General features: G+C 46.1%; 1 protein-coding gene across 1 annotated transcript in view; it reads left to right on the top strand.

The window, feature by feature from the left end:
* The window catches only part of LSAMP (limbic system associated membrane protein), a 952,242-nt gene that overhangs the window by 39,628 nt on the left and 898,337 nt on the right, over positions 1 to 14,277 (top strand). The window lies entirely within an intron of this gene.

Raw genomic sequence — 14,277 nt, forward strand, 5'->3', positions numbered from 1 at the left:
CAATCTATTAAAACTATGCCTCCCTTCGAAACTTGAGTGCCCAAATGAAGTCAGAATAAAAAACTAGATGTACGTCCTAGCCCTTGCATTCAAAGTCAAATCTTCTGGCTGTATGGCTTGAGAAGTAACATCCAGCTGTCTTGAGTCTTCGTGTCATCTTGTCTAGTAAGGCGCAGTCCCGGAGAGATGGAATGAGAAAATGAATTCCTCCAAGGATGAAAGGCCAAAATGTAGTTCTCAGTTTGGAAATGGTAAAGACTGGATCATTATCATATTCCTACAAGGTGCTTACTCTTCTAACACAGCTCGCAAAGAGGCTTTTGTGCAGCATGCTGTCAGTCCTGTGAATAGCAGGGGGCTACACCATTAGGTGAGATCATAGCACAGCAGCATAGTTCTTTCTCGAGCTGAAAGTCACTGGGTCCCATTCTTCAACTGTTACAATAAGAGTAGGAAGAACAGCAGAGCAGGATGTTCTACATCAGGAAATCATGTCAATTCAGCAGCCGGTTCATGGAAACCTGTACTGGATGCTCTTATAACACCTTGAAATCATCTTGAAAGGTGATTTAAGTCTGGTCCCACACAAAGCTCTCCTCGTATTTTCTGTCCCCTCCTTCTGGCCACATTGCAGCAGGCCCAATTCCATCACCAAGTGATGCTTATGTGTAGCCCACCCTATGAGAGGATTGAGATGGATGTATCACAAGGTGGTAAACGGGAGCAGGGCAGCAGTGGAAGGATGAGAAAGGAAAGATGATGTTAAGGGGAGCTCACAGATGTTCAGTGTCTTTCCATGTGCTTTATATATGGGGAAAATAGTGATTTTGGCAGAAGAAATGTTTTAAGGGAAAGAGTCAGTTTTTCCCCTTCCCCTTCAAAATCGCTGTGCAAAAGAAGGGAGAGGGCAACCCAGTGTGCAGAGAGCCCCCGCTGCCTCCCCAGTGTGGTGGAGGGGCAAACAAAGAGCTAGGTGAAACTCCGCATAGAAAGTGCGTCCCAGTGTGAAGCAGAGGAGACTCTGTGGGCAGAGGTACATCGGTATGAGGAGCTGGAGAGAACACACGTTGGCATATTCAATGCGTTGGCTTTTTTGGCAAACGGCTGAGCCTAGGATTAATAAAATGTTCAGATAAAAATCAGAGTTTTATTAAAGTGTGCTCACACAGCGGCAGCGCCCGGCCGCGCTCCTGGAACGTGAGCTGGAAGCCTGCCAGCCTTGCTGAGGAGTGCTGCTTATCATACCTGATAAGAAGGTCCTGCTGCGAGAGCGCGTGAAAGAGAGTGCGAGCAGCCGAGGGGAGGAGGGGAGCCTGGCAGCAGCCCTCCTGCATCTTGGCCCAAGCCCCGCTCCGAGCCCAGTGGCCCACAAGGGTTTGCCCCCTATATAAACCCAGTGCACGTTGGAGGAAAAGCACACAGAGGCTTCCAGGAGAGCAAACAAGGCCAATTGCTCTCGCAGCAGCTCCCCTCTCCTTCCTCCACTCCCCCCACTTTTGCCCTGCTCACAATTCCGCAGCTAGCTCAGCGCTGTATTTTAAACAAGACTTTTTCTTTACTTTGTCTCTTCTGTGTCGGCTTGCTCCGTGCCAGATCTCAAAGCTAATTAAAAGGGGCATGGACTGGGCTTACATTTTTTCTTCAGTAGTGAGCTCTTGGCAGAGTTTCTGAGCTGCTAGGAACGGGGACTGTGAAAAGCAAGTTGGTACCAGCTAGGGAATGGGAAGCAAAAAACTACCCTAGCTCCTCTGAGCAGGGAAATGAATAAAGCATAACTGCCAGTCCTTCAACAGATAACGCACTGGCGTGCAAACGCAGTGTCTCTCTCTGTCCTTCTTGACATACTTTGCTCAAACTTTGTTCCACACTTAATTCTTTGTGACCTCCATCCCCGTTTGTGCTCTTTGTGTTCACAGAATATGCCCTCAGTCCTCAGCATCTCCACCGTGTTGCACTCTGCTTACTTGTCGCACTCTCGTATACATACCCAAGTGTGGAAACACAGCAAGGTCTGCTTTCTGAGAACAGTAGGCTCCCCCAATTTCCTGGTGAAAATGGGTGCAGTGGATTTCAAACCAATGCTGGGGCATAGCTGGACCTAGTAAACGTTGAGCTTGCTGCATCACAAACCTCATTCGACGGACTGCATTTGTCCACTCCTGAAACAAAAGCTGTCACTTGCCAGGCCAGTCGCTAGCAGTGTGTCACTAAGTAATGATGGCTGATTTTTATTTATTTATTTTTTGGCAAGGGAAAAGCAAGCTATTGTTGGATTAATTAATGCATTCAGGAAAATTGCAGATGATGGACATGACATTGGTAGGAACATGTTACTTTGCAGTAATCTTCCTGGCCAGCTTCCAGCACTTGTTCTAAATGTGGTGTAGAGAAGAGTAGTCGCCTTCGGATGTCTTATTCAGATCATCCTTTTTGGGATAGTCCTTTTCCATTTTTAAAAATGCAAAGCGCTGTTCACCCTTGGTTTGTCTTTAAATTTAAGGCCTGTTGTGTCTCTGATTTCAAAGAGCCTTAAACTAATATGCTTAGTCTTAGTATGAATTAGAAGAGCTACCAGCTTTGTTGAATGCCTCCAGCATGGCATAATGGCCACCTGGCACTAATTAACAATTCCCAACTGTTTCTCCATCTCAGTACTGCATCTTGTGAGTCACCTGCACTGGATTATCTGGGAAGCTGTTCCTTCTGCTTCACTAATTCAAGTATCCCAGTGAGGGGTAGGGCATGGGGAAGACAGCGCGGAAAGCAGAACGGTCTGCGCCTCATCACAGAAGCTGCTTTCAGCTCTTCTGCGTATCCTTAGCAAGGAGTGGGGCTACAGCCTCTGGGAGAAATGATGGCAGCGTTATTCTCCTTCCCCTTGTTCTGCACCGTTACAAAAATTCCAGGTGAATTGCCAGCTCTTCTCTCTCCATCCCGTAGCGCTCATGTCGTGTGCGCAGGCAGGGGGAGAGCTGTTAACATATTTGGGATTACCATGTATCCACGCCACTGCTCAGACTGTCCTCAAAGCTGGGCATCTTTCCAGTGCCTCATCTGCCTGCCTCCTGCATCTAACCCCTTACCTCCCGCTCGCTCTCCTCCGCCGCCCGCCCCCTAAATGCGTTTGTGCTGACGGGCCCATCTTTCCTCATCCACAGACAGGAGATGTGATTAGAGGGAATCTAATTTGTTTGGAGTGCTCTGGCGACGGAAGGAAATTATTCTGCAGCAATATTTGCAAATGCATTCATCATAGAGTCCCTGGCAATCCGTCACTGTGAGCTGATGACTTTGTGATCTTCATGAAGGTCTGATTAAAAGTGCTTTCTAATGATCAGCCCAACTTCTCATTCCGCTCCTCCAATTGTGCGCCTAGAGAAAAAGGAAGGAATGAGGATAGAGGCCAGTCACGTGCTGAGCCATCCTTTCTGTGAATCCAGGAAGGAATTCTCTTGAATCCAGGCTAGACATAAAGACCTGGTCGGATGTCACTGAACTGCTACCGCACTCTGCCATCCTTCGCTTCTCTGTGTCCAACAGCCTCCTATCTGCGTTGTGCTTGTTGTATTTGAGGCTTCTGCCTTGCCTAGGGTGAGGAGCAGATCTGCATAAGCCCTAGAGCTGGCTCTGCGCCAGAAGCATGACCTTGGACGCCTTCTCAACTTGGCGGTCTTGCAGGCAGCGAAATTACACGTACAGCTCTCTGAACACCAGAGCTTGGTACCGACCAAGAAATATGACAGGGGGATGAGGATCTCGTGAGAGGCAGTGACAGTGTAGGTGGTGTTCTTGTGGTGTGGCACGTGTACGCACACAACCCAGCAGCACAATCCTGAGCGTAGCACAACATCGTATCTTCTCTTGTCCTGTAACCCTTTGCACCTCTTCACAGACCTCCTCAGCCAGCTGTGTTTGGGATGGCAGTTAGAGAAAAGGAGTGAAGCTGGGGTAATTCACTACAAAGACAGGCATCCAAGGCCAGATACGTGACAGCAAAGAGAAAGGGACAAGTACACAACCCGCATGTTGGGCATGCAAGAGCTGATGGATTAGGATGTCTGTCAGAGTTGAGGGGGTGGAAAACCAGTGTAGACCCTCCAGCTTGGGAGGTCTGGGTGGCAATCTGCTCTCTTCCACCGTGATCTGTGATGATCTCCATCCATCTGGTTTGTGAATGTGACTCAGGGTGCCTTTTGTACTAATACATGCAGGTGTACTGTTAGCATAGCAGCAGTGTCCTAATAGGCGCTGCTGCTGTACTAATAGAGCATGCCTTTATCGCTGTTGTATCCTGTGCAAAGCCCGCATGGGGTTGCCTTGCAGGATGTGCACTGCTAAACCAGTTCAGTTTTTTTCAGCCAGACCTCCAAATGTAGGTACCTTCCAAAGGATTACCTCACCGTGTATTACTTTGTCAGGGACATAAGAGAAAGATTGCAGTCCACCATAGGAAAGTGTGTGAATGTCACCCTGCTTAGGTGGCTTTTCTCCTACCTTGGAGGTGGCAAGGTCACTCAGGCCACATATTTTTGCCTACATTGTGGACTTCTGTCCCGCTTGTTTTTTTGATTGTTTGTTTGGTGTTGCTTTTTTGTTTTTGTTTAGTTTTCTTTGGAGGTGTTGGCTCTTAATATTATATGTAGGTAAAACTACAAATCTCCATTGAGCTTGGCAGGACCAGTGCTGTAGATCAGAGTGGTGCCTGAATACTATACCCTCATCTTAGGCCCAGGTAGCTCAGAGCCCCCATTGTTGGGGGAGCTGTTGAAAATAAATGAGTAAAGACAGTTTGCCAGGCCTCCATCTGGGGCAACAGTTTATCAGTGTTCTGTAAACACCATACAGGTATGATCTGTGTGTTCACTTACAGCAGGGTGCTTGTGTGTGCATAGGCATGTGAGATAACTCTGAAGAGCTGTAGATTATTAGTCACCACCCCATGCCATAGAGAATTTAAATTCTGTGGGAGGGCAGCACGTAACTCATAACTGGCAAGTGTTTGCCATTGTGGCTCTGGCATAGCTTCTGTTCACATCTAGCCCTGAAAACATCAGAGCTGTCATTTCTTGAAATGCTATGTTTCTTGACCTCTGTTGAAGCAGGGGCTTGCTTTCCTGGCACGAGTTTGGGGAGATGGCCCAAAGGAGGACTTCCCGAGGTGGGTCCTGTATGCTGCTTGTTTTATCCCTGGCACACTAAGAAGTGGTTGCAGGCTGAGTTGAAAATTTATCTAAAGATGCTGCAGCTGTACTTGGTAGCGCTTCCATATTTAAAAGCACAGAGTGCTCGCTGGGAGCAGTTGTTCCTCCCCAGATATCATGGCACAAAATCCTTTAGACCTTCTTCCTTTTCAGCTGAGCAGTTAAGCTGTGTGCAGGTAGGGTTGGATGTTGCAGATTTCGTTGTACTTTTTTTTTTTTATATTGGGGTGGTGGTGGTTTCTGTTTGTTGTGCTTTGTTTATTTTGACACTTAGACTTCTATGAAGTTTATGAAGAAGGTGCTCGAAGAGACTTCACTCTTCCTCACCTCCACAGGGTACAAAATATTTCACGTTGACATCAGCAGGACGAATGTTCCTCTCTTGCCCTGAAGAAGGCAGAAGTACAGAGACTGCTAATCCTGTACCTGGCATCGTCTGACTTCTGTTTCATTTTCCCCTGAGCATGGTGCTACGCTTCCTTCAGGCACGAGGGCCTAGACTCCAAATTTAGATTTCATGCATAACTGTCTCTAACACTTAATGAAGCTGTCTCTCCTTTCAGCCAGGTTCTGTGTTACGGGCCGGAGGATCGTGCTGACTGACAGAAAGGAAATGAGATTTAGAAAGAAGTTGATGCTAAACCAGAGAGAAAGGGTTAGGCACTGCGGTAAACCAGGTGGCCAGTAGCTCTAACCTGTCCTTTGGCTAAACTGGCTATCTGGATGAACAAGCACAAGGTTAAAGGAGCAAATGCCTCTGCATGTGCGGATCTGCGATAGATCTGTTTCAAAACGCAAAAACAAAGGTGTGATGCAAATAGTGATGGCAAAGCTTTCAGCTTGCTTGGACCATTAAGCAACGTTCATGTTCCTGGGGGCACTCCAGTGGGCACTTTCTAATGCTTTAACTGTGTAGCTAAGTTGTTATGCAAGGTATACCCCTGGGAAAGTTCTCTTAACAGAAGTATTAGTGCTTGATTTACTACACGCTGTCTCCACATAGCTTCTGAGGAACGGGAGCGAAGGGCTGATCAGTTTTCCTCGGTGGAGGGACAAAGGGCTGTTGGGGGAGTGGAGGTGTGTCAGTCACAGGTTTTGGAACTGCCCTTCAAGATACAACACCTCGTGAATCCAAACACCGAGGTACAATGAAGGAAAAATGACCTCGAAAGACATCCTTGACAAGGACGGTTCTAAGTAGGGTGTGAAGCCTGGAGTGACAAAGTAGCATGTAGAGGCAGGGAAAAATGTATGTATCGAGGAAATTAAATAGTCTAGTAATAACTCAGTAAAAGCCTGTTTTCCACCCACTCAATCCCTTTCTGGCAAATATTTCTAGCCACGTGATCATCACTGTATGTATTTAATATAAAGAAGGATTGTGCTGCAGAGTAAACTTTCCGAAGAAGTTTGCAAGTTAGGTATTACCCCAAATCCCAAAACCTGGGCAGAGACATTGATGTTGGTGTAGGCATGGCACTGAAGTGAAATGTTTTAAGTTGGGATACGGACCTTAGCTCTTCACCAGTTAGGTCTTTTGCCCCCCCGGTATAAAAAAAGGGGAGGGGCTGCAGCTCCCCTTAATTCAAAGCCTTGACGCAAGGTTTTCCCTGTTCCCTTAGTCTCCCTATGCCCTATGTTTGCCTAGCGAACTGCCCAGGCAGAGAAATGAATTTGTCTACTTTTTATGTGTAGAAAGTATTATGAGGGAAAATACGTACAGGTATCTTAGAAATGAACTTTTCTGGGAGACAGAATAATGTCACTTCTGCTGGAAAAAAAGGGGGTTGATTCCAATGGGAAATCTAAAACAAACACTTTAGTTCAAAAATCAACGTTTTGACTGAAAATATTCCATTTCTGTTTCTCAGCTTGAAAAAAAAAAGGAGAAACAAAATGATAGCTCAAGTGGAAATGTCACTTTGTCACGTATGCTTTTATTCCATTCCAAAAAAAAAAAAAAGTAGGAATATGACATTTTAAAGCAAAATAGAAGAAAAAATTGTCACTTTGAACCTGTTCCAAACTTTAGTGGGAAAACTGACAGCTTTTTGACAGAAAAGATGATCTCAAAAGATTTTTCAGCTGAAATTTTGTGAAAGATAATGTTGATTTCCCAAACAGTTCCCGGAGAAAGAGGCACTGCAGCTTGGGAATTGGTTGTGGTAGCGAGACTGTTCTACTCTGAAGTATTTTAATATTATATTCTTTTGAAGATGAGCTTTTCTACCACTCTCTCACATGGAAAAAGGTAGTGTGTGCCGCTGTATTCTTCTCCTACTAAAATATGCTACATCCCCATATAGGTAACAGGGCTGCTGCCGCCTGTCCACCCATTCCTGGCAGGGGAGGGCAAGGAGACAAATACCTAGAGAGCATAATTATGCTTTTCCTATGCTAAGGACAGCTCAAGGGTTGAAATCAAGAGCAAATTAATAACTCCTGCTGAAACACAGACCGGGATTTCTCTCAGAAAGCACCAGTTCTTTGATAAGTTAACAGTTTGTTAAGAAGACTTGGTGAAATGTTTAGTTTTGGGTAGGCTGGAGTATTTTGTTTTGACTTGCATTTCATAAAGCTGTAGACATGCTGGTTGGAAGGGACCACTGGAGGTTGTGAAGTGTAGCCTTCTCTTCAAATACAGCTGCCACCAATACCAGATTGGGTCACTGTGGCTCTATCTAGCTGGGTCTCGACAAGGCTGAAGGCGCTACGGTCTCCTTGGGTGCCTGCTACAGTGCTGCACCACCCTCCCAAGCAGAGGCGTTTTCCCCTGTGGCCGGTCTGAACCTTTGCATTTCAAACCAAGTCCGAGTGGTAACAGCAGCAGTTCTTTGTCCTCGTGAAAGCAAGGCACTTCAGCCTCATTGAAACAAAAAATTCTCACACCTCCTAAACAAAATGTTTTCTCCAGTATTTTATTTCACAGGAAAGCCTCTCATCTGGGCATGTTTCTTCCCTGGCAAGAACTGTGAACTTGTGAATTTTTTCCTGAAGAGAAGGAAAGGTTTTGACAAGCTCTGACAGTATGATGATTTTAGGCATAAGCATAGTGGTACATACCAATCAGAAGCTGGAGATGGGAGAATTTGTACTAGAAATGAGGCAGAAATTAAAAAGGATAATACCAGCTGGTCTGGCTAGGTTTATGGTAGACAGTCGTTCAGCTGGAGCCTTTTAGTTGAAACTGGGTACCTTTTTAAGAGATGATACACCACAAACAACTTTCTCCACTAAGTGCTGAAATTGCTGAGTTGCTTTCCAGCCCATGTTATCCTGAAGGTTATATTAGCCCACCTGACCCCTTCTGACTTCAGATGTGGTTCCTGTAGCAATATCAAAAGGCCGTAAGTGGTGATCAGGACACTGTAAGTGCATACAGCAGTCCTTGCCCCCAGGGGTCAGAAATTTGGGATTGAATAAGAGCTAATCTCAGACCTGCTCGTTTCTATATAGCCTGAGACAGGGATGGAGTTAAGGGGGTAAGAACTGGAGAAAAAGAGGAAGAAGAGGAAAAAGAGGAGGAAAGGGTACAAAAAGTGTGTTTGAAAGGTAATGCTAAAGGCAGGGAGACATGGTGCTGCATGCTTCTGAGGGAATGGGGGAAGGAGACAAGATGGGGCCAAAGCAGGGTGGGGAGGGGTAGAGGGCCTGCAGAGACCCTTTGAGGAGTGATGACAACCAAAGCCAATACCAGAAGTATAGCTGAGTCTTCCCTCTGACCGTTATTTCTTTAGCTTGCTTGCAGTCTGGGGGTTTGAGTCTGGGGTTTTCTTTTTTCTTACCTCATTCCTTCCCTTTTTTTGTTTTTCTCTCAACTTTTTTCTTTCTACCGGCAAGCTTCAAAAGCCCGAGGTGGTTTAATGCCAGCTTAAGTGCTTCTGATTCATTGTCTGAAGCCAGGTTTGTGAGGGCCAGGGCTGTTTGCTTTGCTGCGGCTGTTTGCTTCCAATGAGCTAGTCAGGCAGCCTCTGCATGTTTCTTTTTCATGTTCTGCATAGATGGAGTGGATCTCTGCCCTTGCAGGATGAGTGCAAAAACAGACCCCGGGAAAGTGGACAGGGAGCAGAAAAACTAAGGGAAGAGGGGTCAGCAGAAAGACCTGGGGATGATCATGGGTTGGTTATGGGTAACATGCTGGCTTGTTGTGGTAGTAGTTAGAGCCACAACTAGTCTGCAGGTGCTGCAGTATTGCTGTAAGGGTGAGTTATGTGGGCTCCCTTATATTCAGTTTTCAGGACTGGTGCCTTTGAAATGAGATGGCCACCAGATGGAAATGGAGATCCTGCTGACCTCAGATATTAAAGTGATCTTCACCAAGCAGGGGAAGCCTGTGACCCAGTGACTAGCTATGACTCTGTTAGAGTCTTAAAACAAACTTACTGTGTGCGCTACCAAGCAAAGGAAAAGATGCCTGCATGGGCTGGGTGTGGGCCCATCTATTTACCTTGAGAACTCACTGGAGTTTTCCAGCACCTCCTGCTGGAAAGCTCTTTCTTCTTCTTCCTCCCAAATCTTTTTCTGGAGCTGCTTCCAAATCCGTCCCTGCTCCAAATTCCAGCCTGCTGTAGAGTAATCAAACGCAAGGTTTCCTACTTTGCCCATCCTCAACTAAGACCCCGCTTCTGAAGTAAACTTGGATTCAGCTTGTAGTGTGGCTTCCTCTTTTAGAAGTAGAAAAGTATGTGTTAAAACAGGCTATCCAATAAGTATTCTAGTATCTGTCATCAGCAAATAGGCCACAAGCATCTGAAAAACTTAATTTGCAATGGGAAGGTTCTGGGTAACTATAGTTAGTCCAAAGCATTTGTGAACAGGCAAGAAGATCAAGGTTTTTTTTTTTTTTTTTTTTTTTTTTTTTTTTTTCAAGAACCAAAAATTTAAAAATACTAAAAATTTTTTTTTTTTTTTTTTTTTTTTTTTTTCTCTTTCTGCATGAACCAAAGATGTAATATGCCTAACATTTTTTTTTTTTTCTGTTCTCCATTTCTTCTGCCTGTTAATTTGCTCTTTCTGTGGTTTAAGCCAGCAATGCATTTACTCATCCTTACAGACTGCAAGTATTCGGGGTGAAGCCGCACAAGCCAAATATGTGGTTACCATATCTAACAAACACTTAAAGTGCTATTTCAGAGGCACCCAGCCTCCTCTGCATACCCACCAGTGTGCACCCAGCATACAAGCACCACCCAAACTAAAGAGAGAGTCTGACATACTTGCCTGGGTCATGTAATTTTGCTTCTGTAAGTGTGGAGGATTTATCCTTCCTTTTGCTGCTCACCCACATTGTTGTCTTGTAAGGCACTGAAATACATGTGTGGGTGCATGCAAAGGTTTGTGAGTAATAAGATATTAAGCCTGTAGATTGTATGCCCCACTTAGCCTGAGCAGACACGCAGTTGCCTTGGTCCAGTAGGCGAGAAAAACATGCACTGTAGAGAAATAGCAAGAGCTTACTGCCCTAATCCTAATTGATGCCAAAATGGTTGAATGTGTTCCTCGAAAGAAACCCTGTGTATGTGACCTCTCAGGCCAGGAGGATTTGCTGTTTGGCAGAAAGGGCACAACTCTATCAGAGACTGGCATGTCACCAGGTAGGTCAGTGGTGGAATTTTACTGATGGCTTCAAGGCAGCTCCTCAATGGCAAAGTGTACCCTCTTCCCTCTACATCTTTTCCCTGATGGCTAGAGCTGGATATACTCACTAAAATAGTTTCAGTACTCCCCATGTTTGCTATTTCTGCAGCTCCTGAGCCATAATGTTTTAGCTACTCAGTAATACGACAACAGGCTTGCGGAGCCCCTTCACTGCCACACTAGCAAGCTGAAGGCTTTACCTATAGTAGAGGAGTATGATTATTTGGGGGGAGGAATTTAGAAAGAGTGCACTAACTAAAACCGGTTGGGAAGTGACCTTTTTCATAGTGTAAAGATACAAGCTAACGTGTCTTTAGCTTCTTCCTGGACCACAGATGAATCAAGTGACTTTAAGTATTAGGAGAAAGGCCAACTTGAGGTCTGCATTAGCATATGTAAGCCAAACCCAGCCAGAGCTAGACTATTCGCTCTGACTGCCAACACTCAGTAGTGTTAAAAGTAAAAACCACACTGTAGGCAACAGGGGACCAGTATCCCCTCTCTGATCCCTAGGTACTGATGCTTGTTATGTCACTTCTCCAGCATCTTATTTTGCTACTTGCAGAGCAGGAGGAGGAAGAAAAAAAAAAAAAAAAAAACTTACCAATTTTCTTAGTGTAGACAAGGCCTAAGGGACCAAGCATTGTTTGGGAAAGGCTGTTCACTGTAGAAGCCGTATCGATTCTTTGGGTAGAGGGAAGGAGAAGAGAGAAAGCTTTTCCCTCTGAGAGTGACGTGACAATTGCCAATGAGAAATCCAGCAAATCTTGTTGGAAATCTGAATGTAGGGGGGCAATTCTTCCCTGGTTTGTCTCCACTGAGCCCTGTGCATTGTATTAGCATTTAACGTGGTCTATTGTATGAGAGACCCCCCTTCCTGCGTGGGGCAATTGGTACAGAGAGTGTTGTGAGGAGTGGGAGGTCTGCAGAGAAACTGGAGGGCCCAGAAAATTCAAAGGGGCACAGGTATAGCTCCCTCCAGAATGGGTGTAGGATGGGGCAGAGGCCCAAAGATGGCACCTCCATTTCCCCCTTGCCAAATGCTTCCTTCTGCGTGGAGCTGAGAGATCTGTTCCCCCATCAGGTAAAACCGAGCAGCCATTGATTGGCAACCAGATGGAGCAATGAAGGTGGATCAATGTGAATTGGATTTTTTTAACTTTAAATAAAATTTGTATCGGCATGAAGTTAATTAATAGAGAGCTGTCAGAGGGCTCCTTGGCACATCAGTGTGTTAGGAGGCAACAGTACCCTTCGGGGAGGTGGTGGGAGGAGGCTGCAGGAAAAGGGATTCAGCTAGCAGCAAGCTGAAATTAAAAAAGCAGGCCAGTCTTTCTCTTGGCCCCGTTTCAACATTTTTTTTTCCATCCTTCCTTCCTTAGAGATTGCTTTGTCTCTACTGATGTGCCATCCCTTTCTTGGCTTTTTGCTGTCATTGTTGCTTGCCATCTGAAATCTTTCCTTCCCCTTGTAATGGAAATGTTGTTCTACCGATTTCATGTGCTGGCACAGCTGTTTCTGGTTTTGCTTGCTTACACTCTCTTCCAGGAGGATAGGTGATGAGAAACTGCAGCAGTAATGCCTGAAAGAGAGGGGGGCAGGTGTATGGGTTAGCTTGTGTATCCTGGGACCCTAGGTGGTCTACAAGGCCCCCCAGAAAGAGGTTCCTCCTGTCCCTCTAGAGCACCACTGCCTTGGGACTCTTGACAGGGGGACAGGGTGGGTGGTGGGGTACAGCTTACCTTTCAAGGAGAAATAGGGCATCAGAGACTCCTAGGGCTGCACATATTGCAGGCTTCACTGCGTACAGAGCCATGGAATAACCCCAGCATCTCCTGGCAGACCTACGTAAGGGCTCGAGGTGTACGTATGTGGGCACATTTCAGCTGACCCCCTGAAGCACAGTGGCTTATAGGGCCTGGTTCCACCTGATTTTTAATGAAACTTGCCCAAAGGACAGCAACGTTGGCCCTTCTCTGCGAGGAAGGTGGCTCGTGATGGGGAGCCCCAGGATTACGTAGGCTGTGCTGCCGGCCTGCCTGTCTGCCTCTCGAGGGGCTGGCTCGTTGCATCACTGATCAATGTCTCTCCGCTGCTGCCTCTGAGCAGGGACATGACGGAAACCGAGAGAATGGAGACCAGATGCAGTTTCCATGGCAACGTCCAAAAAGAGGGAGAGTGACTGGGGGTGGGGAGAACTTTTTTTTTTTTTTTTTTAAAAAAAAGAGCCCTACAGAGATTTAGGTTTCACAAATCAGTGAATGAGCTTTGCCCAGTGCCCGAGGATGCTTTATTCACTCTGTGCTTCCTCCTGCATGAGGAGCAGTGAGCAGGAGACTCTCATAGCCTGTTCCAGCCCTAGCAGTTTCTATTAGGTAGCAGAGATAAAGCAGGGTGCTGGTGTCCATCCAGCACACTCCTACCTCGGGGCCTGAGCATCCCATCCCATGCAGGAGGAAGCAGGGTGAAACCTCCCAGTTATTCCAGTCCCAGCCCCTCCTTGTGAAGTGTGTGTTAGGAAATGCAGTGGGAGAGGCGGCGATGGGACATCTCAGAGCTCCTCCAGGCCCAGTAGCTTGCACAGTCAGTGAGATCAGTGCTTAGGGTGTGTTCCTGAGCATAGGAGAGCTCCCAGCAGTTCCTGCAGGCTTTGGAGGATCTGGGGGTAGCTGTACTCCCAGCCTTTCCCAGCAGGAGGCACAGGGAAAAATAGTATAATGGAGCTAGCTTTGTGAAAGGCTTTCATCTCCTCAGAAATTCTCCTTTCTGTGATTTCCATGCATGCCCACTTATCCCATTATCTGTGTCAGGAGGAAAACAGAATCATCAGCAGTCGTGATTTGTATCTCTGAAGATTTTCTTCTCTGTGCTTAAGCAAAATCCCCTCTTAACTGCTTCTTGTCCTTGCCTTCGTAGGTTAAAACGTTTCGGTTCATGATTTTTCTTGAATTCTTTCCTTACTTCAGAGTTCAATCCTGTTGCTGCCTCTTACTGTTGCTTTTCTTAGGCTCCCAGATATGACCTAACATGGAGCCCAATAATACGGTATACTTAGACCTGGATCAATAAGGTTTTAGATGCCTAACTCCTTGCACAGCTTTGGTGTTTTACTCTTTCAGATCTTCCCTATGGAGCTGTAAAATTTCCATTTTACAGAGCGGCACACTCAAGTAGGAGTTTGCTGGTACTAGTAGAGGAAGTTGTGAAAAGGCTGCAAATACCTTTCAGGGGCTATATCTGTTTTGAGAGCCTTGTCTCCCCACGTACCATGAGCTACTAAGCATTATTCTGTACAGATCTCACAGCACCTTCCCCCACCAGCTGTAGCTGTCATTTCTGCCACGGGAACCCAGACTTCCCTGCTCAAGTAGGAGCTTCTAAGGTAAGGATAGTGCTGTATGACATCCAGAGATGACTTCGGACACAAAACCCAGAGCAC

Source organism: Oxyura jamaicensis, chromosome 1 (assembly GCF_011077185.1).
Source record: "Oxyura jamaicensis isolate SHBP4307 breed ruddy duck chromosome 1, BPBGC_Ojam_1.0, whole genome shotgun sequence".
NCBI classification, from domain to species: Eukaryota; Metazoa; Chordata; class Aves; order Anseriformes; family Anatidae; genus Oxyura; species Oxyura jamaicensis.